At 37.9% G+C, this 23,868-nt stretch overlaps 1 long non-coding RNA gene across 1 annotated transcript in view; it reads right to left on the minus strand.

The window, feature by feature from the left end:
- Window positions 1-806: 806 nt before the first annotated feature.
- LOC144456840 (uncharacterized) overlaps window positions 807-23,868 on the minus strand; it is a 44,104-nt gene continuing 21,042 nt past the window's right edge. The window contains exon 2 of the long non-coding RNA XR_013486009.1: window positions 807-1,305. This is a non-coding gene — a long non-coding RNA (uncharacterized LOC144456840). The remainder of the gene's footprint in view (window positions 1,306-23,868) is intronic.

Raw genomic sequence — 23,868 nt, forward strand, 5'->3', positions numbered from 1 at the left:
TTAGTCTTTACACACCATAAATGGCCTGGTCTCCCAGCAGCTTCCCTTCTGTAAGGAAAGACCCAGCCTCTTCTGGAGTCTAGGGGTTGCTATCCATAATAATCCATCATGTCACTGAAGCTCTCTTAAGTTTTCTTTGTGGCTAAACACAGGTTTCTTGGCTATCATGTCTTCTTCATGTGCAATGGGGAGATTTCTCCAGCTGCAACTGAAATCGTGTCATTTTCAGGTGAGTAGTTCAGAGGACTTTGACCTTTTGCTTATATAGTACTGCTTATCTCAGCCATTATTACCTGCAAAATCATGTACTTCATACTTGTATAGCGTAAGAGAGTGAGAAGGACTGAATAATAGAGGATAGTCAACGGATGGACCATGGCTTCATTGGGATCCATGCAATGTCAAGGGATCTAGAGATGAGCTGCCAGTGCATTGGCTAGATCCCCTGTGAAGTATTTATGGGAAGACACGAACAAGAATTACACAGGATGAGAAGGTATAGATGGGTCATGATCTATAGCTATACCCACACTGATGAGATCATAGACTCCTTGAAGTCTCAGAATATTGTGCTGTTGTAGCAATGAGAGTTTCCCAGAAACCCCACCATAGGAGACCGGTTTTTCATTTTTTTTTCCCTAATTTTGTGTCAAATTAATCTTGGCTGACAAGAGGGCCCTGAGGTTCTGGGTGGCAGACAGATATCAGAAAGTAAACAAACCCACACTCTTTTTGGGCAAAACTACATCCACTATATAATCAAAGGAAGTGGAACTAGTTGTCATCATAGAGACCAGGAGTCAGAGTAAAAGTCAATAAGCTTTTATTAAGTGCTTACTATGTTCCAAGCACTGTGCTAAGCATTGGAGATACAACAAAAAGCATAAGACAGTCCCTTTCCTTGAGGAACCTACAATCCAGTGGGAAAAGATGACACATAAAAACAAGCTGAAAAGGTGAAAATCTCACTCAGGGGCATGGTGAAGTCCTGCAGCCAGCGGGGACAATGATCTGAGGAATTGTGAATTACAGAGTTGGCTTCATCTTGCAGGATGATGAGTTTCTGTAGATCATGAAGTCCAGGACAGCACCCAGGTGGGAAATGATGAAGTGAATGCCCCTGGGCACCCTCCTTAAATGGTGGAGGTTCTGAAAGGAGCTCTCCAATGCCTACTCTCCACTGTCTTCAAATAGGGAGGGAGGGGTCCCAGGAAAAAAGGATGCTGAGGAGGTATGAATTTCAGAGTTGATGTCATCTTGCAGAGTGATGAGTTTTTTTAAAAATCCTGAAGTCCAAGAAAGCAGCTGTGTGGGAAATGATGAGAGGTGGAAAGAGTGAGGGTGCAGGTGTGTGACAAAGAGAAAACCACAACGTAGGCAGTACACCTGGAACCACATTCTAATTAGCAGCTGCCCCCCTTGATAGCAATTATCCCTTGACTGAATGATGAATTATATTGGGTCTCTAAGTATTAACATCAGGGACACTTTTAATGTTGGCAGTCTGATTGGCTGCCTTTTTTGGCTTGAGGACAGGAATTATTTCAAGGCAGGGACTCTGTGATTTCATACTAAAATGAGGTAATATTTGTTAAGTCCTTTGCAAGTGCTTTAGCAATGCTAGCTATTATTATATTGGTAAGCTCATATAGTGGGCAGCAGTGGATAGAGAGCTTGGCCTGGAATAAGGAGGACCTGTGTGCAAATCCAGCCTCAGACACTTTAACCCTGGGCAAGTCACTTAACCTTTGTTTGCTCTGTTTCCCTCTCTAAATTAGGGATAATAACACACAGTTCCCAGGATTGTTGTGAGGATCAAATAAGATATTTGTAAAAAGTATTTAGCATGTAATAGGCACTATTTAAATGCTTGTTCCCTTCCCCTTCTTTAGCAAGAAGAAATCTGGGTGAGCTGATCAGATTGCCAGAGATGATTGACAGCCCTGTTGGGAAGAGGACCTGAAGAAAGCTAAGTCCCAAGTTCCCTCTGTCTCTGTTCTCAGGGGACAAGAACTGGGGAAGAACATACTCTCCTCACTTTGACCTACCTCCTTCCTTTCCCTCAAGGCTAATATGAGTTTAGGTGTTCTAGTCCTTAAATTTCTATTTAACAGCATATCAGCTAGTGACAACACTAATCATTGGTGCTGTCTTATACTTTAATAGGGACAAATATAGGTCAGAGTTAGACTCAGCAGTCTTGACAACCTGAGTTTCCAGTTTCTATGAATGCATTAGCTTAGGGATATGGAGTTCTAGATGTAATATATTAGAAATTTGTATTTGACTTCACATTGTCTGGATTCATAGCGCTAAACTGCATAAACTATTGTCTAATATTATAACTTAAGAAGTGTTGTGTCTCACAAAAACATATTTAGCATGAAAGAATAATTTCACTGTAGATGTTTGACCTAAAAAGCTGTCTCTGGAAAATGAGAAATAATAATACAAACCAAATACAACATACAGGTTTTAATAACCAAACATTTAGCATTTCTATGCATTCTTTTCACCAATAAGTAGTAATATTGGTTCATTGATATGAATGAAAAGGCTTTTATTTTTTCCTTTTTAAAAAAGTTTAAATTTTATTTTTTCAATGAGCAAAAATCCAAATTTCCTCCCTCTTACCATCCTTCCAATCTAGAACAAAATAAAAACAAAACCCCTTTTATAAACATATAACATGCACATATAACATGTATCATGTCCAAAAGAAATATATGTATATACACGCCAACATACATACATATGTCATGTTCTGAACTGAACCTTTCTCTCAGGAGGTAGGTATCATGTTCCATTATTAGTCCACTGGAATCATGGTTGGTCATTATGCTGATCAGAGCTCCTATGTCTTTCAAGGGTGTCAGTCTACATTATTGTTGTTATTGTATAAACTGTTCTCCTGGTTCTGTTCACTTCATTCTGCATCTGTTCATACAAATCTTCCCAGGATTCCCTTCATCGTTTCTTACAGCACAACACTATTCAATTACATTTATATACTGTAACTTGTTCATGTAATTTTCAATTGATTTTTAAACATTTTACTCAGATTTCAATTCTTTGCCACTTCAAAAAAGAGCTATAAGTATATTTGTACATGCTTACTTAGAGTTTGTTTTGTTGAGGGCTAATCCCTCTCTTAATCTAACCTCCTTCTAATTCCTTCTAAACCCTTCTCCCCTTTCTGTCCAATTTCCCCATTGAGTGAAATGTATTTGTATACCCAACTGTTTTGCATATATGTTTTTCCCTCCTTTGACCAGTTTGGATGAGGATGAGATTCAAGTGTTAGCTGCTTCCTCTGACCCCTTTCTCCTCAATTATGCACATTTCTAATTGTTCACCCTGATTATGTGACTTTTCCCTAACCTTCCTTTCTCTTCCTCCCTCCTACCATATTCCTCTTCTCCTCCCTTTTCATTCTTCTTTCAAAATCATTAAGACGTAACAGAACCACTTTTAGATCTTCTGTCTAATTAGACTCCCTGTATTAGACCCCTCACAATGATAAGGGTCAGAGGAGACACATATATCATCTCAGATTAGAATACAAGCAGTTTATACTTATTTGGTCCTTTATCATTGTTCTTTCATGTATACCTTTTTATGTCTCTCCACTTCTGTTTCAGAACTTTAAAGTTTCTACATAGTTACGTTTTTTTCATCAGGAATGCCTTCTTTTTTTTTATTAAAGGTCCATTTCCCCTCACCCTAGCCCTGTATAAATATACTCAGTTTTGTTGGGTAAGTTATTCTTGTATATAAGTGGAAAATCATATTCCAAGATCTCCTCTTCTTTATAGTTTTGGCTGCAAAATTATGTGTAATCAAGAGGGTAACTCTATGGTACTTGAATTCTTTCTTTCTGGCTGCTTGCAAAATTATTTCTTTGACTTTAAACCTCTAGATTTAGGCTTCAATATTCCTGTTTTCTTTTCTTTTTTTTTTTCAGGAGATTACTGGTGGAGTCTTTCTATTTCCACATTATCCTCTGGTTCTAAGAGATCTGGGCAATTTTCTTTAATAAGTTCTTAAAATATTATGTCTAAGCTCTTTTTTTGGTCATGATTTTCAGGTAGTCAAATGATTAATTTTTTTCCTACTCAACCTGTTTTCCAGGTTTTTTTTTCTATGAGATAACTTTACATTTTCTTCTATTTTTCCAGTGTTTTGATTTTATTTTAATGTTTCTTATTATCTCATGGATTCAATGGCTTCTATTTGCTCCATTCTAATTTTCTGGGAGTTTGTTGCTTAGGCAAAGTTTTATATTTCTTGGTTGGTTTTTTTTTTGGCTAGGCAGTGGGGTTAAGTGACTTGCCCAGGGTCACACAGCTAGTAAGTGTTATGTGTCTGAGGCTGTATTTGAACTCAGGTCCTTCTGAATTCAGGGCTGGTGCTCCATCCACTGCGCCACCTAGCTGCCCCTATTTCTTGTTCTAAGCTGTTAATTCTCTTTCCAATTCTTTCTTCTTTAGTTCTCATTTTTTCCCCATTTTTCCTCTACCACTTTGATTTTTATTTTTAAACTCTTTAAAAAAAACCTCTTGCTTTATCTTTTCTAGGAAATCTACCTGAATTTGTGTCCAATCTCTGTTTTTTGGAGGGACTTTGCTTATAGATGTTTTAGAGTCATTCTCTTCTGGATTTGTGTCTTGAGCACCTCAGTCACTGTAATAGCTTTTACTGGTGGAAGTCTCTTTTGTTTGTTTGTTTGACTGATCATTCTTCCAGCCTATTTTCTGACTTTGGATTTTGTCAGGCGTAGGCCAGGGGTGGGGAACCTGCAGCCTTGGGGCTACATGTGTGTGATCCTCAAATGGGGCTCTTTGACTGAATCCAACTTATAGAAGGGATTTGTTCTGTGAAGTTTGGATTCGGTCAAAGGGCCACACTTGAGGACCAAGAGGGCCAGGTTCCCCGTCCCTGGGTTAGGCTTTGTGTACTTCTAGAAGGAAAGTCTGGGCTGGCCACGTTGCTTTCTTAGGATTTTGAATATTGTGTTCCTCCAGGATCTCAAAAGTAGCTTACACTAAATACCTATAAGTTTTCAGTGCTTCCAGAGTCTGATCCAGGGTAAAATCTGATCACTTCTCCCCTGGTCTGCGCTCTGCAAGTTCATGGCCTGGGTTTGGCTTTGAACAATAGACTGCTGCTAGACTAAGCCCCTATCAGCCAGCTGGAAAGTTCTACTGATTGAAGGACAGAACTATAGGCTTCCCTTTGATCTGAGATGCTTCCCCTTTCTATTATTTCTCTGTAGGCTTCAGACTGGGCTAAAAGCTGGAACTAAGGCTCTGCTGTATTCCTGGGGTCAGAGCTACATTGCTGTTGCTTGAACTTTCTCCTTGCATGGTATACAGGCTAAGGGCAGGTGACTGACGCAGTGATTGCAAGGCCCTTCCTCAGTCTTCTCTGGATCTGTGACCTGGAACTGGGCAGAGGGTGACAAAGTTGTCATTTGACAATTGTTCCTTGCACCTTGTGCTCTATATAGGTCTGAAATCTCAGTCCCTGGGTGCTGGAATGCTTCATACACCACAAACAACTGGCCAGATCCCCTTCCCTAGTATGGGCAAAGCTCTGTGTCTCTCTGTCTCTGTCTCTCTCTCTCTATGTTGACCTGGGCTGGAAAAGTGACTCGTGATTTTTTTTTCCCTTTGGATTTCCTGATCAAGATTTAGTCTGGTGCATTCTATAGATCTGTTTGTATAAGTTTTTTTTTTGGGGGGGGCAGAGATAGGGTTACCTCACTGTACTTCTTCATATTTGTCTCTATTACCTACTCATTTTTTTTAAAAAGGCATACATAATAGAATTATAGTTTTAGCTACAATCCTATATTTTTGTTCTTATTTGAATATAGAAACATTCACATTTGCTGATATTTATCAAGTTCAAAATAAAAACAAACTTACAAAAATGCTTTTTTTTTCAAATGTGTCATTTATCAAGTGTTCATTATGTGGCAGGCATATACAAAATACAAAAATGGTGACAGTCCCTGCCAATAGGGAGTTTGTATTCTAATAGCTTATATTCATATGTAGTAACATGTATTTTTGACAGCACTGAAGACATACTATCAAAAATCCTTGAATAAATTCTATTTTGTACAGATAATTCTTCTAGGAAGCAACAGTAAGTAGTAGGAATGCATTTTCTTCACCAGTGATCACCTATACTTTTTGGATGATGTCTTTTCTCTTAATATCTGTCATCTCTAACCCTCATTCCTGATGACCCTCTCTTGTAAGAAAAATAATTAAATCCAACACAGAACTGCGTCAGACAACATCTTTACCATTCTATCCTAGAAGCCCCCTATCTATCAACTGTGATAGGACATATGTTTCATTTTCTCTTCCACCTGAATCTTGAATGGTCTTTCTCTTAGGCAGAGTTTGACTTCTTTTCAGTGATCTTTTAATTTACATAGTTTTAATTGTATGTATTGTTTTCTTGTTTCTACTTATGGCAATCAGTTCATACAAATTTTCCTAGGTTTGTCTGAATTTCTCATTCATCATTTTTTACTGGAGAATAGTATTCTATTACATTTATATGGCATATTTTCCTAACTATTCCTCAATTGATGGCCACCCCCTTTACTTTTATTTCCTTACTGCCACAAATAGTGCTGCTATTAATATTTTTAGTACATATTATATCTTTGTTTCTGTTTTTTACTTCCTTGGGGTATATGCTTAGTAATGGTATAGCTCAGTCAAAAGGTATGAACACTTTAGTTACTTCTCTTACATAATTCCAAACGGATATACAAAATGGTTAGGTCAGTTCACAGGTCCACCAATCATGCATCCGTGTGCCTGCTTTTCCATAGCACCTCCAATATTTATTTTCTCATCTATAGTCATCTTTACCCACTTTGATAGTATTAGATAAAATTTCAGTTGTTTAAACATGTATTTCTCTTACGATTAGTGATTTGGAACCTGTTTTCATGTGACTATTTACCATTTACTTTTCTTCTTTTGAAAATTTTTTGTTTTAACCTTTAATCACTTTTTAAAGTCTATTAGCCTCAGCAGTGGCTTTGTCAGCCACAGCACTCTGAGTACATGGAAAAGCCTTGTTTTCTTTGTGTGCTTAGCGCATAGTAACTATTCTTCTTTATAATAATGACCTAATGCTCCAAATGTCCATCCACACCCAGGGCCTTGGCAAGGTCAGATGTCCTCTCTAAAGCCTATTCCAAGAGGTCCCAATTGGGGAGATAAAGACAAGAATTTATCATTACAGACTAGAGTTCAATATGACCTTTGGCTTATATCTGGGTGGAGCCAATTGTGTTTTAAAAGCCTGAGAAACAGCTGGCTCAGGAGAAGAAGACAAAAGCCCAACCCAGAAACCTAAGTTATCAGTTTAAATAAAGTTGAATTTTGTGTTTTGTGAGCATTTGTAGAGTTTTTGCATATTACCATGTTCCCTTGTTCACTCTACTGGATGGCCTTGTGCTCAAGGAGAGAAGGTAGCATGAGATTGCTTCATGGATTCTCAATGCCTTCTATTATTTCAAAATACCTTTCATTATTTGACTATAACAGTTTTCTTCCTCTAGCTTAATAAGACTGTGTTCCTTGTTAAAATCTTCTCCCATCCTCTCCCCCTCAAATTCCCACACACCAAAAAATAAGTGAGAGAAAACAGTGTAAGTTACCATTGGTCACGACTTAGTGTCAACATATTTCACAACCTTTATTGAGAGTGGGCATCAACAAGTACTCTCATTCATCCCCTTATCTCCACTCAAATGGCCATCAACCTAAGCTCCAATTGCCCTTCCTATGGATTCTTCATAATTGTTTCCCAACAGGTCTTCCTGCTTCCAGTCTCTCCTCTCTCCAATCCATCCATCATCCACACAATTGCCAAAGTAACCATCCTAAAGCATAGGGCTGATACTCAACCCCTGCTCATAAAATTTCAGGGGCTCCAAATCCCTAAGCCTGACATTTAAGGCCTTCCCACATTCTAGCTCCTAACTACCTTTCTAGATTTATTTCATACTCTGAGGCTTTATCATGGTGTAGGGCTGACCATGTGTTTTTAACCACTCACCCCCAGAGCACAAACTCTTTTTGCTGGTGTAACAGTTCCCCATCAAAAATAGGGTGAACTGCAAAGATCCTAGGGATTATATTTCTTCTCAGTCTTGGAAGAAAAGAAGCTAACTCAAGATCAGAGCTAGAGAACAGTTGTATTTTTTTTTAATTTTCCCTTATAGCCAGTGGGAGTTTATGAAAGAGAGAAGAGGGAAAAGGAATGACCTTCCTCACACACAGGAAGCAGCAGAACTATCATGGTGGCCAATGATAGCAACATGCCTAGTTGTCTTTTTTCAAACCCAAACCTCCATGAGTAACCATGGGAGGCGACATCTACGCGGTATATGACTGTGGAGTTTTTTGGACTGTTTTTGTTTTTGTCAGTTATAAGAACAATAAGACAAAAAATAACAACAACAACAGCAGACATTTGGAGTCCCCCTAGGTCACTGTTAGGTTAGTGTGTGTGTGTGTGTGTGTGTGTGTGTGTGTGTGTGTGTGTGTGTGTGTGTGTGTTTTGGGGGAGTGCTGAAGCCAGCTGCAAGATCCAATTGTTAAATTTTCAATGTAAGCATTTACATCTCAGAAATCAGCAAATGCTATAAATACCAGGGCTCTATTTATTGTTTTCTTGATTGTCTAGACTTAAGAGAAGTAATGGAGAAAATGCTAATAATGCAAATTAAACTTAAAAGTTGTGATCTGTACTTCTTTTTTCAGAGAACCAGCTGTTAAACATTTACCACATACTCATGTCTGATTTTAAAGTATCCCAAGTTCATAGTAATTCTGCCTTCGGAAGCATAGTTGTGAAATATATAAATGGCTCCTGATTCTGGCCTCAGTTAGAGCTAAAACTCAGTCAGTCAGTCAATCAGCGGTATGCTAAGAGCTGAGAACAAATGGATAGAAGGGCAAAGACAATCCCTGCAGACTCTCAAGGATCTCAGTCTAAAGAGACAGCGAGAACATGTAAACACCTGTGTGTAAACATAATACATACAGGAGAGACTGGAGATAATCAGGGGAGGGCACTCACATTAAGGGGGATTGAGAAAGCCTTCCCTGAGAAGGTGAAATTGTATCTGAGACTTGAAGGAAGTCAGGGAAACCAGAACACCAGGAGGAGGGAGAGTTCCAGCAAGGACAAGAGAGAGTGAAAATGCTCAGAGAGGGAGTGTTCCCCACACTAGGAAAGGTAACTTTCCTTTGTGTTCCTGGGGGCTCTCCCCACACCCTAGTGCTGTGATTAAGGAGACAAAGGGGAATGCCAGGATAAGATCAACTACAGGTGTTCCTGAGAAATAAAATTAGAACACCTCTCACCGCCTGTCAGAAGGGTAATGGACTTAAAATTCAGAAAGAGGTGTGCAATTTTGGACGTGGCCCATGAGGGGATTTGTTTTGCTGGATTAGGCTTGTTTGTGGCAGCTAGGTGATGCAGTGCATTGAGTACTGGTCCTGGAGTCAGGAAGACCTGAATTCAAATTCCACCTCAGATATTTCCTAGTTGTGTGACCTTGGGCAATCATTTAACCTCTGTTTGCCTCAGTTTCCTCATCTGCAAAATCAAAATGGAGATGATAATAATAAGCACCTGCCTCTCAAAGTTGTCGTGAGGATCAAATGAGATATGTGTAAACTGCTGGCATATAGTAGGTACTATATAAATGCTCATTTCCTTCTCTTTTTTGGGGGAAGGGGAGTTAATTGTTCAAAAAGGGATGGCAGTGAGAGGGTAAGATAATGTTCATAAAAATAAATTTTTTAAAGTGGGAAAAAGAAATTAGATAGATAACACTTTAACAAAATAAAGGATATGATTAGATACAGCACATGATGCCCTCATCTGAAATAAAGGAAGGAGGAGGGTGTTAAACTCTCAATGTAAAGGAAAAAACCTCACCAACCAGTCCTAATCTCATATTAGTTTCCTTTCTTTGAAGGATGAGAAGAAATACAAATCTCAGAGTCTTTGTAGTCAGCCCAAGCCTTTCCTGTTCAACTCTAAAGACTTCTAGTACAACCCTGGCAGTAGGCTGAGTCTGCTTTCTAGGAGCTGTCATAGCTAACCGTGAAGAGAGTTTACCAATCAACTGGGTACTTAGTGATGAATTTTCTTTAGCCATGGCAACCCATGAAATAAAGAAAAATATAAAGTGTCTCTCAGTCCAGTTCTACCTCCTTCCACTTCTTCAGCAACAGGAAGAGAGTGGGAGAAGAGAGGGACAGAGGGTGCTAAGAATCACACAGCTTTTATAGAATATCTAGAAACATTAACTTGGCTGTCTGCACCTTGTCCAGGAACTGAGTGCCCATAGTACCGAAGGAATCGAATCACACAAATCTTGAAATTCTCAGAGGACAGAAAGAAGACACAGCTAAATGAAGCAACTGTTCAAACATTCTTCTGGGAGAGGTAAATATGGGAGCTCTTGGATTTGGTCTCATTATGGGTCCAAAGATAACAAGAAATATTATTTCATGAAATGTTAGGTAATCCCATTTTGCAGGGCTTGTGATAAGCATTTGCAAAAAGACCACTGTGAAAATAATTGCAGTCGGGTGCCACTATCTATTACAGAGGAAGAACAGAGGATTTGATGAAGAATTTGTTAAAGATCCTCCTGATGAACTTGTCATATACTCTGATATTCAATGACTTAAATGCAAAGGTAGAAATAGATAGAATGGTGAAAATTACAAAGGAAAATATGATTCAAGAGTAAGGAATGGGACAGGTCAAATGCTTGTAGGCTTCACTGAAGTCTGATGCCTATACATTTTGAATAATACTAGTAATTAGTGTTTATATAGTACTTTAAGGTTTTCAGAGAACTATAAATATGTTGCTATTTGATCTTCACAAGAACCCTGTGAGATAGAGGATATGATCATCTTCATTTTACAGAAAAGAAGACTGAAGCAGAGGGTAAGTGACTTGTCCAGGGTCACACATGGCTAGTCAAGTACCTGAGGCAGGCTTTTAACACAAATCTTCCTGACTCCGCACCCCACACTTTATCCACTGCACTGCCATGCCAAAATAGTTTGAGAAGAGAATAAGAAAGTACTGGACATGATGAATGCAGAATAGCATCACAAAAAAGGGGAAAGTGATTATATCTTAAAAGACAGGAAAAAATTCTTTACTAATGTGGGAATCATTTCTGAATTTGCTGTCTGAGTACCTCAAGCAACTTACTTGTTAGAGCAAAGATAAAAATTAATATAAAGTTAGAAAAATAAAAATTCAAAAAAGAAATGGTATACAGTAAAAACAACTTCAATCTGACCTACTTACACAAGTTATTATTGCTAATAGATAGGAAATGGATGGAGAAAAAGACATTGACACCAATTTATGGCAATTTCATATAGAAATCTAATTAACATAAGTCAACCAACATAAAAAGAAGTCTAGAAGAGAATAAAAATGATCTTATTCAGCAAATATGACATCAGAAAAATATGGCAGCCAAAGAAAAATATATCATGAATGTTCTCTAAAGGTGTTTACACATGACATTGCTCTGATTGAATTAAGCCTTGGAATACCATAGAGCCTCTTGGAAAAGATCTGTAATATAATATTTAAGAATCTGGTCTAATTATTTGTCCAAGAAAGACCAAGTGGATAAATAATGCTTGTGCATATTGCAAAATACAGTTGAATGGATAGCCTATGTGTATGTTAGTTACTGTTATCATTATTATTATTATTATTATTATTATTATTATTATTTTAATGGTGCATTCAATGATGCTCTGTAACAACGGCTAATCTTTTAAATCTAGCATTCTTCTGTATTATATGGTGGTGATGATGATGATGATGATGATGACGATGGCATTTGTATAGTATAAAGTTTACAAAGTGCTTTAAATATATGATTTCATTTGAGCTTCACAACAACCCTATGAAGTAGGTGCTATTATTATACCTATCTTATAAATGAAGAAGTTGAGGCTGAGAGGTTAAATCAGTAGGTTGACAAATATTTATTAAGTGCCTACTATGTGCCAGGCACTGTGCATTGGGGATACAAAGAAAGCCAAGACAGTCCCTGCCCTTGAGGGGCTTACAAGCTAATTGTTAAATGACATTAAGTCCAGAGCTGAATAGATAGTGTCTGAGAGAGGATTTGAAATTATTTTCCAGCATATTTACAAATCACAGAAGGATATAATCTCTGAAGAACTGAAATTTAGGCCAGCCCAGGGGTCTTAGCTTTCTAAGCACTGTAAGTTTGAGCAGCCCACAACACATTAAAACATTAATACAAAGGAGAAATAGGAAATGTGTGCATATAAATAAAGATAGGCTAGTATAGTGGGGAGAATTGTTGTTATTTGTCCTTTCTTTTTGCAGAGGACCAATGATAGCATGCAGTGATATCTTGACTTGTGTGTGAACTGGATTTAAGTGAGGCAGTGGGGAGAATAAGGAACAAGCAGAAGACAATCTGTGTCCTCCACTGGTATGCTAATGATATGAAAGAAATCAAGGGAGGGTCCCAACACATTGGGTGAGCTCCTTGGTGCATTTGTGGGACAAGAGAGACTCCAGATAGCCAGTTGTGATCTGCACCATAGATGAGAAGCCCAAATCAATGAGATTCTCTTTTTGTCTTTAAAAGAATTTAAATATCACCCTAAAACAAGGACTGAATAGCCAAATGTACTATTGGTTGCTGGAATGTGGCTGTAAGTCAGACACAATACATGATTCAGTGGAAAGAATGCCGGATTTAGGATCAGAACATCCTGGGTGTACCGCTCACAACCTATGTGACCCTGGGCAAGTCTCTTTTCCTGTCTAGGATTCAGTTTCATCATCTGCAAAACAAGGTCGTTGGACTGCACCATCTCTGAACTCCTTTCTAGCTCATCTATTATCATCCACTTCCCCCACTCTAGAGATAAAAGCCCTACAACCTAAAATGGGTAACATGAAAACCTCCTAACAACTTCAGAATAAGAAAATGAGCTCTTCTACTAGGAACATTTCTGAGAACCACTCAGCATTTTCTACTATTCATACTGATTTTGAAGATTTGGGCCAAATTTCATGGAGAGAAAGAAGGAAAAAGCACATAAGCTTTTAAACCAAAAGGGAAAAAAAAGTGATTTTGTTTTTTAGTCTACATCCTAAGGCATACTGCTGAACCAATAAAGCTAACCTAATCTTTTCTCACATTTATTATCTGCTAATGCCTGTTTCAAGTTCCCAAAGTTTGTAATCCTGGGATCACTAGGGGAAAATTGTCCTGATAGGAACATCTTAGTTAAATTTAGAAGTATCACTGCAGATAATGCCCTATCTTTCTGCAGATTTCCACCTCAGTAATTCTAGATGTCAGTACTTAACAGCAGTTTCTCTGCTATTCAAAACTCTCCACCATGTCTTACTCTGCTGGCCTATTCATTATTCTGAAATACTAATGGACTCTGTGGGGGCATTTCTTCAAGCACTTCTAAAGCAAGTAATTAGTAACAATGTAAACAGAAACGTGCTACATAATAATTACACTTCCACAAACAAACAAAATAGGCATTTTAGGTGTAGGAAGATTTTTTAAATTGCTTTACCATCCCAATTTAATTTAACTTTTTCTTTTTTAATGTAAAGGGATATGTACCAATTTTTTTTTTCTGCTTGTCAAGTAACATGTCTTTAAGTTACTCATAGTCCAATCCTGTTAAACTCACCCTAGGTTCCTCCCTTCCAGTTTTCCTTCCTCTCCTCCGTTTCTTCCCCACTCCTCCCCACACACACATTCTCTTTCTCCTTTTCCACACAATCACATATTTGGGAAAACATTTCTTGCATGAGCTAGGACTCAAGGGAATCCATCCTTCTTGAGCCAGTCTTGTATGTAAGCCCAGTTCTAATTTCATACACAGAATCATGGAATTTTAAAGATAGAAGTGACCTTAGAGGTCATCTAGCTCTACTGACTCTCTCCCCAGCCCCCAACCCTTCAAGTACTGAAGGACCTCTTCCAGCAGTGATGGTTGTTGTTCAGTTGTTTCAGTCCTATCTGACTTTTTGTGACCCCATTTAAGGTTTTCTTGGCAAAGATACTGGACCAATTTACCATTTCCTTCTCCAGCTCATTTACAAATGAAGAAACTGAGGCAAATAGTTGCCCAGGGTCTCACAGCTAAAAAGCATCTGAGGATGTGGTATCAAACTCAGATAGATATGGGGCCACTAAGCCATACATAAGGATTCCTGTGGGCCTCTTGTTGACTTAGTTTTAAAATGTAATGTTTTCCATGTTTTATTGTATTTCTATTTATATTGTTCAATATATTCCAATTTCATTTTAATCTGGTTCCCCCTGGATATCATGTGTTTGACACCTCTGTCGTATGGTAGTCATGATATAGTCTGTTGAAACTCAGAGGTTTTACTCCCATTACAAAATGAAACACCAACTGGAAACTTCGCTAATCCTATATATGAAATAACAGATAAGGATGGTACAAGAAGGCTGACTGATACACAATCACTCTTAACCTTCCTGGATCATATTTTTTTGTTTATGATTTGCCCCCAAATTATATACATATCTGTAGGATCACACCAGCTGCACTGGAACTAAGGAAAAAGAGTGGTTGGTGTTTTTCCAATGTCATCATGTCATTGGCTGATTTCCTCTTATTTATGCTCCCAAACTCTCTTTGTCAATTTCCCTCCATTGAATTCCACCCACTTTTCTCCAGTTTTTCTGTAGGGTCAACTAGACTTTATTACATACTTTACTAATTACTAATTAGTATTACAAATTGCTAATTAGTATTACTAATTACTATATATTACTAATTAATTACTTTATAATTACAATTAATTATTACTACAATTACTAATTAATATTACTAATATGAGTACTCCCTCCACCAATGCAAATCACAACCCTCCATGTTTTTTTCATAACATATCCTGTCCCTGTTTTATGACAAATTCTCCAAAAAGAAACCTCCCAGGGTGGTTATGGGTCTTTTGCCCTTCTTGTTTGTTTGTTTTTGATATCTTGAGGTATCAAAATAGCAGAGGTTAAGTGACTTGTCCAGGGCACATAGGTAGTAAGTGTCTAAGGCTAGATTTTTAACTCATGTCTTCCTGACTCCAGGTCCAGCATTCTATATACTGCACCACCTAGTTACCTATTAACCTTTGTTTGACACCTAAACTGCCAAACATTCAAACTACTACAAAGAGCGCAACTCCAATGGGTGGGCCATGTTGTACAAATGCCAAACATATGCTTGCCTAAAAGACTATTTTATGGAGAACTCACACAAGGCAGTGCTCACATGATAGTCAGAAGAAGTGATACAAGACATTCTCAAGGTCTCTGTGAAGACCTTTGGAATGGATTTTGTGACGTGTGAGACATTAGCACAGGACTGCCCATTATGGCATGACCTCATCAAAGAAGTTGCTGTGCCCTATAAGCAAAGCAGAATTGAAATAGCTCAAAAGAAACTCGAGATGTGCAAGTGTAGAGAATCCACCCCAAATGTTCACATGCCCTATTTGTGGTACCCTGTGGTAGAGCATTCTGAGCCCATATTGGCCTGATCAGCCACAGTCAGACACACTGTGACTTGACTCTTAACATAGTGATTGTCATTTTGGTCCTCTTCAAGAATGAAGGACAACAATTGACCAATCAACAATGTTGAGAACTAAAGCTACTATAGAGGAGCTCATTTTTATTTTTATTTTTTTAATTTATTGTTGGCTAGGCAGTGGGGTTAAGTGACTTGCCCAAAGTCACACAGCTAGTCTAAGTGTCAAGTGTCTGAGGCTGGATTTGAACTCAGGTCCTCCTGACTTCAGGGCCAGTGCTCTATCCACTGCACCACCTAGCTGCCCCAAGGAGTTCATTTTTAAAATTAGCTATTGAAATAGACTACCTTATATTATGAAGGGCAAAGAACTATCACAATTATATTAGTGGCTGACCTCTGGCTAATCAACCTTAACAATGCTAACCAGTACCTAACATTTATATAGCAATTTATTGTTTATGAAGCACTTTCACATACATTATCTCATTTGATCCCCACAACAGCCTTGTGAGGGAGACATAAAATGTATCATGTTTCCTATTTTACACAAAAGGAAACTAAGGCCTGATGAAGTGGGGCAAGGCCATACAAATGAGTAAGGGGCAATGCCAAGACTTAAACTAAGCCTTTTGACTCCAGTCCTTTTTCTACTACAACATGTTCAGGTTTCACGTTCAGCCATTAAACAAATCCTTGCCAAACATACGCTTGCCTAAAAGACTATTTTATGGAGAACTCACACAAGGCAAGTGCTCACATGATGGTCAGAAGTGATACAAGACATTCTCAAGGTCTCTGTGAAGACCTTGATAGTATTATCCAGCAAATATTTAAAAGGGAAGTTTTTTGTTTGTTTTACCCCTGTAAATTGTGGTTCTAGACAGGTCATTTTAGTTTATGCTATGATTAAGCAGCCAGTGTCACCATTATTTTCTTCTAGCCTTTGGTGATAACACATCAAAGATTTGAAGAGGTCTAGAGGTTTGGGGTTCTGGAACCCCAAGATCACAAGGCGGGCCCCGCCTGAATGAATTCAACTCAAATCTTCTTCCAGCCAGAGAAGAAGCTTATTAGAGATAAATCATATAGGCCAGACTCTTAAGGAATCTGAACATTAGTGATGCTGGTAGGGAGGAGCGGCAAGAGAAAGTCTCAGCCTTTTGGGCATGAGAGAGTCTCATCATTTGAATGGGTGCCAGGGTGGATCTTATATACATTAAAGTAACTTTGGGTGGCCAGAGGAGGGGGCTGGGAAAAGGGTCTAGGTAAGAATTCAGATGGGAAGGTCTGAGAGACTGAATAGACAATGCAAATAGATAATGAAGGGAACTGGAAGGAAGAAGTTTGAAAGGCATCTGAATAAGGTCAAAAGGTAGGGCTAAGGCTTTCAAAGGGAGATGAGGAGCTGGGGCCTGTAGACAAATGGGAGCCAGATTCCCTTTGGGACAAAGGACAAAGATCTTGGCTTGGGCCCACACCCCATCAGGTTCATTATTAAATATCATTTACTGAGTCCATTAAAATAATAATAATAACTAGCATTTCCATAGGGATTTAGAGTTTGTAAAGCACTGGGTGCTATTATTACCTCCATTTTACACATGAGGAAACCAAGGCTGAAAGAGATTAAGGTACACTTAGTTCTACTATGACATGAGTTTTGAAAATGTGAATTTATTCCAATGCAATTGATATATTAGGAAAGATTTTGAGCATGACTTGAATTTAGAGTTTACTTCTAAGGGAATTCTTCCTCAGAAAACAGCAAGAGAACTAAGAAAACCATATCACTTCATAATCACTCACAAGCTGCAACCCTGCCTATGCCCACTTCCATGAGCAACCTTTAGGTCTCTGTCAAGGTAAAATGTCCTATTTATTGTATAGGTTCTGGTGCAGGCAGAGCTGAGGGCAGAGAAGGGCTGCTCTATCCTTCCCCCCTTTTCCCCTCTGGCCATGGCCTCAGCCTCAGGAGTTGGGGAGCCCATCTTAGTCATGCATCCCAAGGCTTCAGATACCACAATTATTTATTGTAGTATTTATGTATTTCTTAATATTTAACACGTATAAAATTGTGCTATCTTTCTTATTGGATGTGTCATTGACAAAGATTTGAGCATTACACTCCTAACTCCATTTTTCCTCTGTGGTTTCAATTGTGTGATTTTGCTTGGCACCATGCTTTTTGGGAATGCATATGTCTTTGTTTTAGCAGAACTGCCTATACTTGCCCCAGGCACACATAGTTAATAAGTATTTGGGTCAAGATTTGACCTCAGACCACACAGACTCCAAATCAGTCAGTCAACAATCTGTCAACAAGCATTTATTAAAGGTTTACTTTGTGCCAGGCACTGTGCTAAGTGCTGGGAATACAAATGCTAGCAAAAAGAAAGCTAATCCTTGGCCTCATGGGGATTACTTTTTAATGGAGGAAGACAACAAATGAAAGGAAGCTGGGGGTGGGTGGAAGATGAAGGAGATGATGACATCTGCACAGGAGCATGGTAGATAAATTGGGAGTATAGTTCAGGGGGGAAATAAAGATGTGACTGGCAAGGGGATGGTTTCAGAAAAACCTGGGAAGACTTACATGAACTGATGCAAAGTGAAGTGAGCAGAACCAGAAGAACATCTATTATGATCAGAATTCTCAAGTCTTCCAAAGTTATTTTCTTTACTAAATTGTTGTTGCACAAATTTTTCTTCTCTTCTGCTCAATTCACTCTGCATCATTTTATATAGGTCTTTCCAGGCTTCTATAAAACTATATATTTCATCATTTTGTATGGCACAATAATGTTCTATTACATTAATATGCTATGATTTGTTTAGCCATTCTCTAATAGATAGGCAACCCCTTAGTTTCTAGTTTTTTGTTACTACAAAAAGAGCTACTATGAATATTTTTATCCATATAGGTCCTTCTCCTTTTTTTTAAAAAAAATCTCTTTGGGGTACAGAATTGTTAATGTTATCTTCAACAGGCCAGTTACCATTTTACCATTTACTATATAAATATGTTTCTTTACATAATATTTCCTGAAAAAAAATGTTTAAAGTTAAATTTGTAAATCAGATAGCAATTTTAGTGCATTAGAGGAGCAGTTGTCAAACTTTTTGGTCTCAGGACCCCTTAATACTCTTAAAAAATATTGAGGACCTCCCCAAGGGCTTTTCTTAATATGAGTTACAGCTATCAATATTTACTATATTTGAAATTTTAAAATCTTAGAATTATTATGAAAATAATTTTGATCTTACAGACTCCCTGGAAGGGTGTCAGGAGCCCCCAGGGTCCCTATATCAAACTTTGAAAACCACTGTATTGGAAGTAGTTGCTCTTTTCAAGGACCAAAACCAAGAACAAGTTATAGCCAACTAAACTCCTTTTACTTCTAGACTTTATTATTAGACTAAAAGCTTATTAGACTAATAGATCAGAGGAATGCCCTGGACAGAGTAAGTCTATCTCAACAAGTCATTAGACATAATCTTTCACCAAAGCCTTATGGATAGCACGATATCTACTGAATGGAAGTAATCACAGTAAGGATTCATATTTATGTAGCACCTTAAAGTTGGCATAGCACTTTTCTCACAACAACCCTGTGGAGTTGCCATATAAGCATTCCAATCTCCGTTTTACAGATAAACAGGTTCAAAGGGGTTAACCAAATTCCTATAGCTTGTAAGCATAGAAAGCAGGACTCAAACCCAAGTCTCCTGCCCCCAGTGTTTTAGCCAGTACAGAATACCATCTCTCCATGGTTTTCAGTTGACTGAACAACGGTATTCCAAGAGTATTTTGAAGTGTTTTAGACTAAAGTCTTCTTTAGTAGTGTTTCTTTTTTTCTTAATTTATTTTGATTTATCAACAATCACTTCCATAAACTTTTGAGTTTTAAATTTTTCTCCCCCTCCCTCCCCACCTACCTCCCCAAGACGCAATCTGACATAGGCTATACATATACATTCCTATTAAACATATTTTCACATTAGTGATATTGTAAGGAAGAATTAGAACCAATAGGTGGAACCACTAGAAAGAGGAAACAAAACAAAACAGAAGAAAATAGCAAATAGTATGCTTTGATCTACATTCAAACTCCATAGCTCTTTCTTTGGATATGGATAGAATTTTCCATCATGAGACCTTTGGAGATGTCTTAGATCCTTCCAGAGCTCTGTACCTAGCCTTCTATTGGACCTTGTGTTTTTATTTTTTGGACAGCATCTTTATCAAAATCACAAATGGCTTGAAGTGGAATAGTAATTTCCTGAACAAAAGAATCAGGAACCAAAAGGATCTCACAGGCTCGAATAAAACTCACCAGGTGAAATTTAATAAGGCTAAATGTGAAGTCTCATACCGAGGTTGGAAAAATCAACAGCACAAGAAAAGGGTAAGGGAATCGTGCCTTAAAAGTAGTTCACATAAAAATGATTTGGGGGTTTTAGTTGACCAAAAGAGTAATGCATGTTTTGACTGTCCCAGTGCTAAAGCAATCTTGAACTACACTGATATACTGTCTACCTGGGTGTAGTAAAATGTGCCAGGAAGGTTCCTGGGGAGACCAAAGCTGGTGGGTAGATTGAGTTTGGGAGTTCTGAGCTGCACAGTCTAATGGGGGAGACAATATGCAAACAACTATGTATAAACAAACTATATATATATATATATATATATGTGTATATATATATATATATAGATAGATAGATAGACAGACAGACAGACAGATAGATATAGATAGATATAGATAGATATAGATATAGATATAGATATAGATATAGATATAGATATAGATATAGATATAGATAGATATAGATATAGATATAGATATAGATATAGATATAGATATAGATAGATAGATATAGATATAGATATAGATATACACAGGATAAATTTGAAGTAATCAGTAGAGGGAAAGCATTAGAAATAAGATAGATCAGGAAAGGCTTCCTATAGAAGGCAGGAATTCAACTAGGACTTGAATGAAATCAGGAAATGGAGATAAGGAGGAAAAACATTTCAAGCATGGAGAATAGCCAGTGAAAAGAGTAAGTCGAGAGTGTTTTGTCTGAGAAAAGCAAGAACAGTCACTAGATCACAAAGTACATCACCGGTGGGAGTCAGGGAGAGTAGGTATAAGCTATAAGAAAATGAGAACATTGGGGTAGGAGTGGGACAGGTTATGAAGGGCTTTGAATGCCAAACAGCGGATTTTATAGTTGATCTTGGAGGCAGGTGGGGGGGAGGGTGGGCGGTGGGGTATTGAATGGGGGTGGGGTTGAGGGTGGAATGATCACACCTATGCTTTAGAAGGATCATTCTGACAACTTAGTGGATAATGGACCAGAGTAGGGAGAGACTTGTGGCAGGCAGACCCCACTAGCAGGATATTGAAACAGACCAGGTGTGAGGGAAACATGGTTGTGGCCGTTTCAGAGGAGAGAGGACACCTGCAAGCCCTGTTAAAAGGTAAAATTGATAGGCCTTGGAAACAGATTGGATATGGGGATGGGGATGGGGATGAGACAGAGTAAGAAGGAGCGGATGAAATAACCTTAGTTTGGAACCTGAATTGTGGTGTATATTACCTGTTTGACTTTGGGCAACTCACTTATTCGGTCAGGGCTTCAGCGTCTGTATCTGTAAAATGAGGATGATATGGTCTCTAAAGTCCCTACCAATTCTGGAGCTGTGATATTTATTTTTATTCTGACTCAAGCGAAAGGAAATCCTTTATAATTCCAAATCTGTTAAATGATTTGAAAAGAAAAAAAAGTTTGGATGACCTGTTCCTACTTGCCCTTTTTCTCCTGATAAAAAAATCCACATTTTCATTCATATTCTAAGCATTTCCTCCTTGAGACAAAGGTCAACAGAGCTTTATTTGTAGAGTGACATACTCCCCATACAAAAGTCAAAGAAAAGGATTGTGACCCCAAATATTTTACAAAAGAATGAAATGCCTTTGAGTCATAAAACTAAGACACCAGTGTTAGAAATATTTTATAACATGATGTAGGAAACTCACTGCATCCATACTTAGGTCAAATACAAATCTCTCTACAGGCATCCTGATCCTTTCTGCCCCTGCCATCTTCACTGACCTTTTATCCAGGTAAAATGTTATCCCCTCTGACAACGTGCAGAATTCAAGAATTGCTAATACCCGACCTCCTGAATGATCAGAGCTTTCTCACCACCCAAATTCAGTCTGCCAAACCTTTCTCACTCCACTGCCCTTAAGTATAAGCTCAAACACAAGCTTCTCTAGCAGCACCTCATTGTTTCCTGCCCTCCTCCTTGGAATATACGCCAAAAGATATATATCCTAGAGAGTTGCCCTGGTAACAGCAAAGTCAGCTGTTAGAATGCCCCAGGGCTGAAGGTTCTTAATTATAATCAGAGACACAATGTTAGTAAGTAATACGGTTGTCAACTCATTTCTTTACCATTTGAATTAATCATTAATTGGCAACTGGATCTTTAAAGAGTGCCTTGCTTATAGTATTGCTCAATAAATATTTGTTGTTTGATTTGTTGATAAATAAATGTCCCCTTAGCTTAAGCGACAGAACACTATTCCAAAACTAAGCAGCAGACACATGCTAAAGAAAGATGCTAATGAGGATCAAGGTAGAGATCCAGAATGAAGTTTGCACAGAAGCTGTGTTTGATTTTCATTCCACTTTCTACACAATTTAATGTAGCCATACATAGAAAATTTAACACATAAAAGAGGCCCCATAGAGTATTCTAGAACAGGTGTAATTAGCTTAAAAATGAAACATTAACTTCTTCAATATCAAGTAATTTTAAATGGTTTTATGCCCCTGTAATTATGAATAAGTGATTTTCTAAGTTACTAATATGGGAAAGGAATGATAATTAAAAGCAGGAAAAATATCTAGCAAAGTAAGACTGTACAAGTTTGCTGTTCAAGTTTTGCCTAGAGTTTCTGAATCCTATATAATATTCACAGGCACTTCTGCAGAGAATTCTCAACTGTGGGTAAGATTAGTCATTTTTGCTCAGGAAATAATATGTGGGTTGGTCTACTCTACAGCATAGATAAGACTTGTAATTCTATTTATATTGGAGACATATTTCTCAAGACCTAAATATAAATCAAATTATTATTAAGAAAATAATATTTTCCCTACATCAATAGTTTTAAATACCTGAAGTGAAGATTTTTTAAAGTGAATAATGCTTTCCTTTCAATTTATGTTTTATATTAGATAACTTTCTATGCGGATTAAGTAATATTTCAGGTTAAAAGTTTGCAAGCATATTTTCAAAGGGATTAACAGCTAATAGAAGACCTGTTTAGAACAGAAGATCTCTACTTGGATTGAAGTAAAGGTGTAAGAAGTTGCTATTCCAGAGTTCTCATTGATTATCCATGCATGTAACATAAAAAGATGCAAGTGATAAACTTTAATGTACTCATGAAGGGTTACCATGCAAATAATAGCCCAAGACAAGCCTGTATAGGGTGAGGAGGCAATAATTCAAGCACATTTCCTATCATCTAAGTAGCAGATTAAAAAATGTGCAAGGGTAAAGAAACCAAATGTAATACTGGAAAGAGGTAGAAAAAATAAAAATGGAAGGGGATAAAAAAAAAGAGACTAGCATTATAGGGGAATACTACAGACATCCCTCTTGCCCCTCCCCCAAATCAGGTTGTTATTCCAGAACCCATATGGGATTGCTGGGCCATGGGAACACCCACCACTAGCAATGGGGCCCTACCCCATTTGACTTTCCCATCCACTCCTGGGCTTTGCCACCTGCACTGCTGCTGACTCATTAGGATTTCCAGGCTTTTCCTTCTTCCCTATTGCTGAACTTTCATGTATGTATGTGTCATCTACCTAATTACAGTGTGAGTTTCTTGAAAGTTGGTACTGTCTAGCTTTTTCAGTTTGTATCACCAGCACTTAGTACAGTGATTAGCAGATTAATAAGTGCTTAATAAATTCATTCATTCATTCATTCATTCATTCATTCATTCATAGTTTAACTAGAATTCACATGCTATTAGGTAATAGATTAGATGAGATTAACTTTGACCTATTTGAACGACCAGACTCAAAGATTGTCATATCTTGGGAGCAACCTGCAAGATGGTTTCTAATGAACATGAAGCCTGGATTTGTGTTGGGTCTTCATGCTAAATGATATTTT

This window comes from Phascolarctos cinereus, unplaced genomic scaffold (genome assembly GCF_003287225.1).
Source record: "Phascolarctos cinereus isolate Bilbo 61053 unplaced genomic scaffold, phaCin_HiC Scaffold_4;HRSCAF=312, whole genome shotgun sequence".
Classification (NCBI taxonomy): domain Eukaryota; kingdom Metazoa; phylum Chordata; class Mammalia; order Diprotodontia; family Phascolarctidae; genus Phascolarctos; species Phascolarctos cinereus.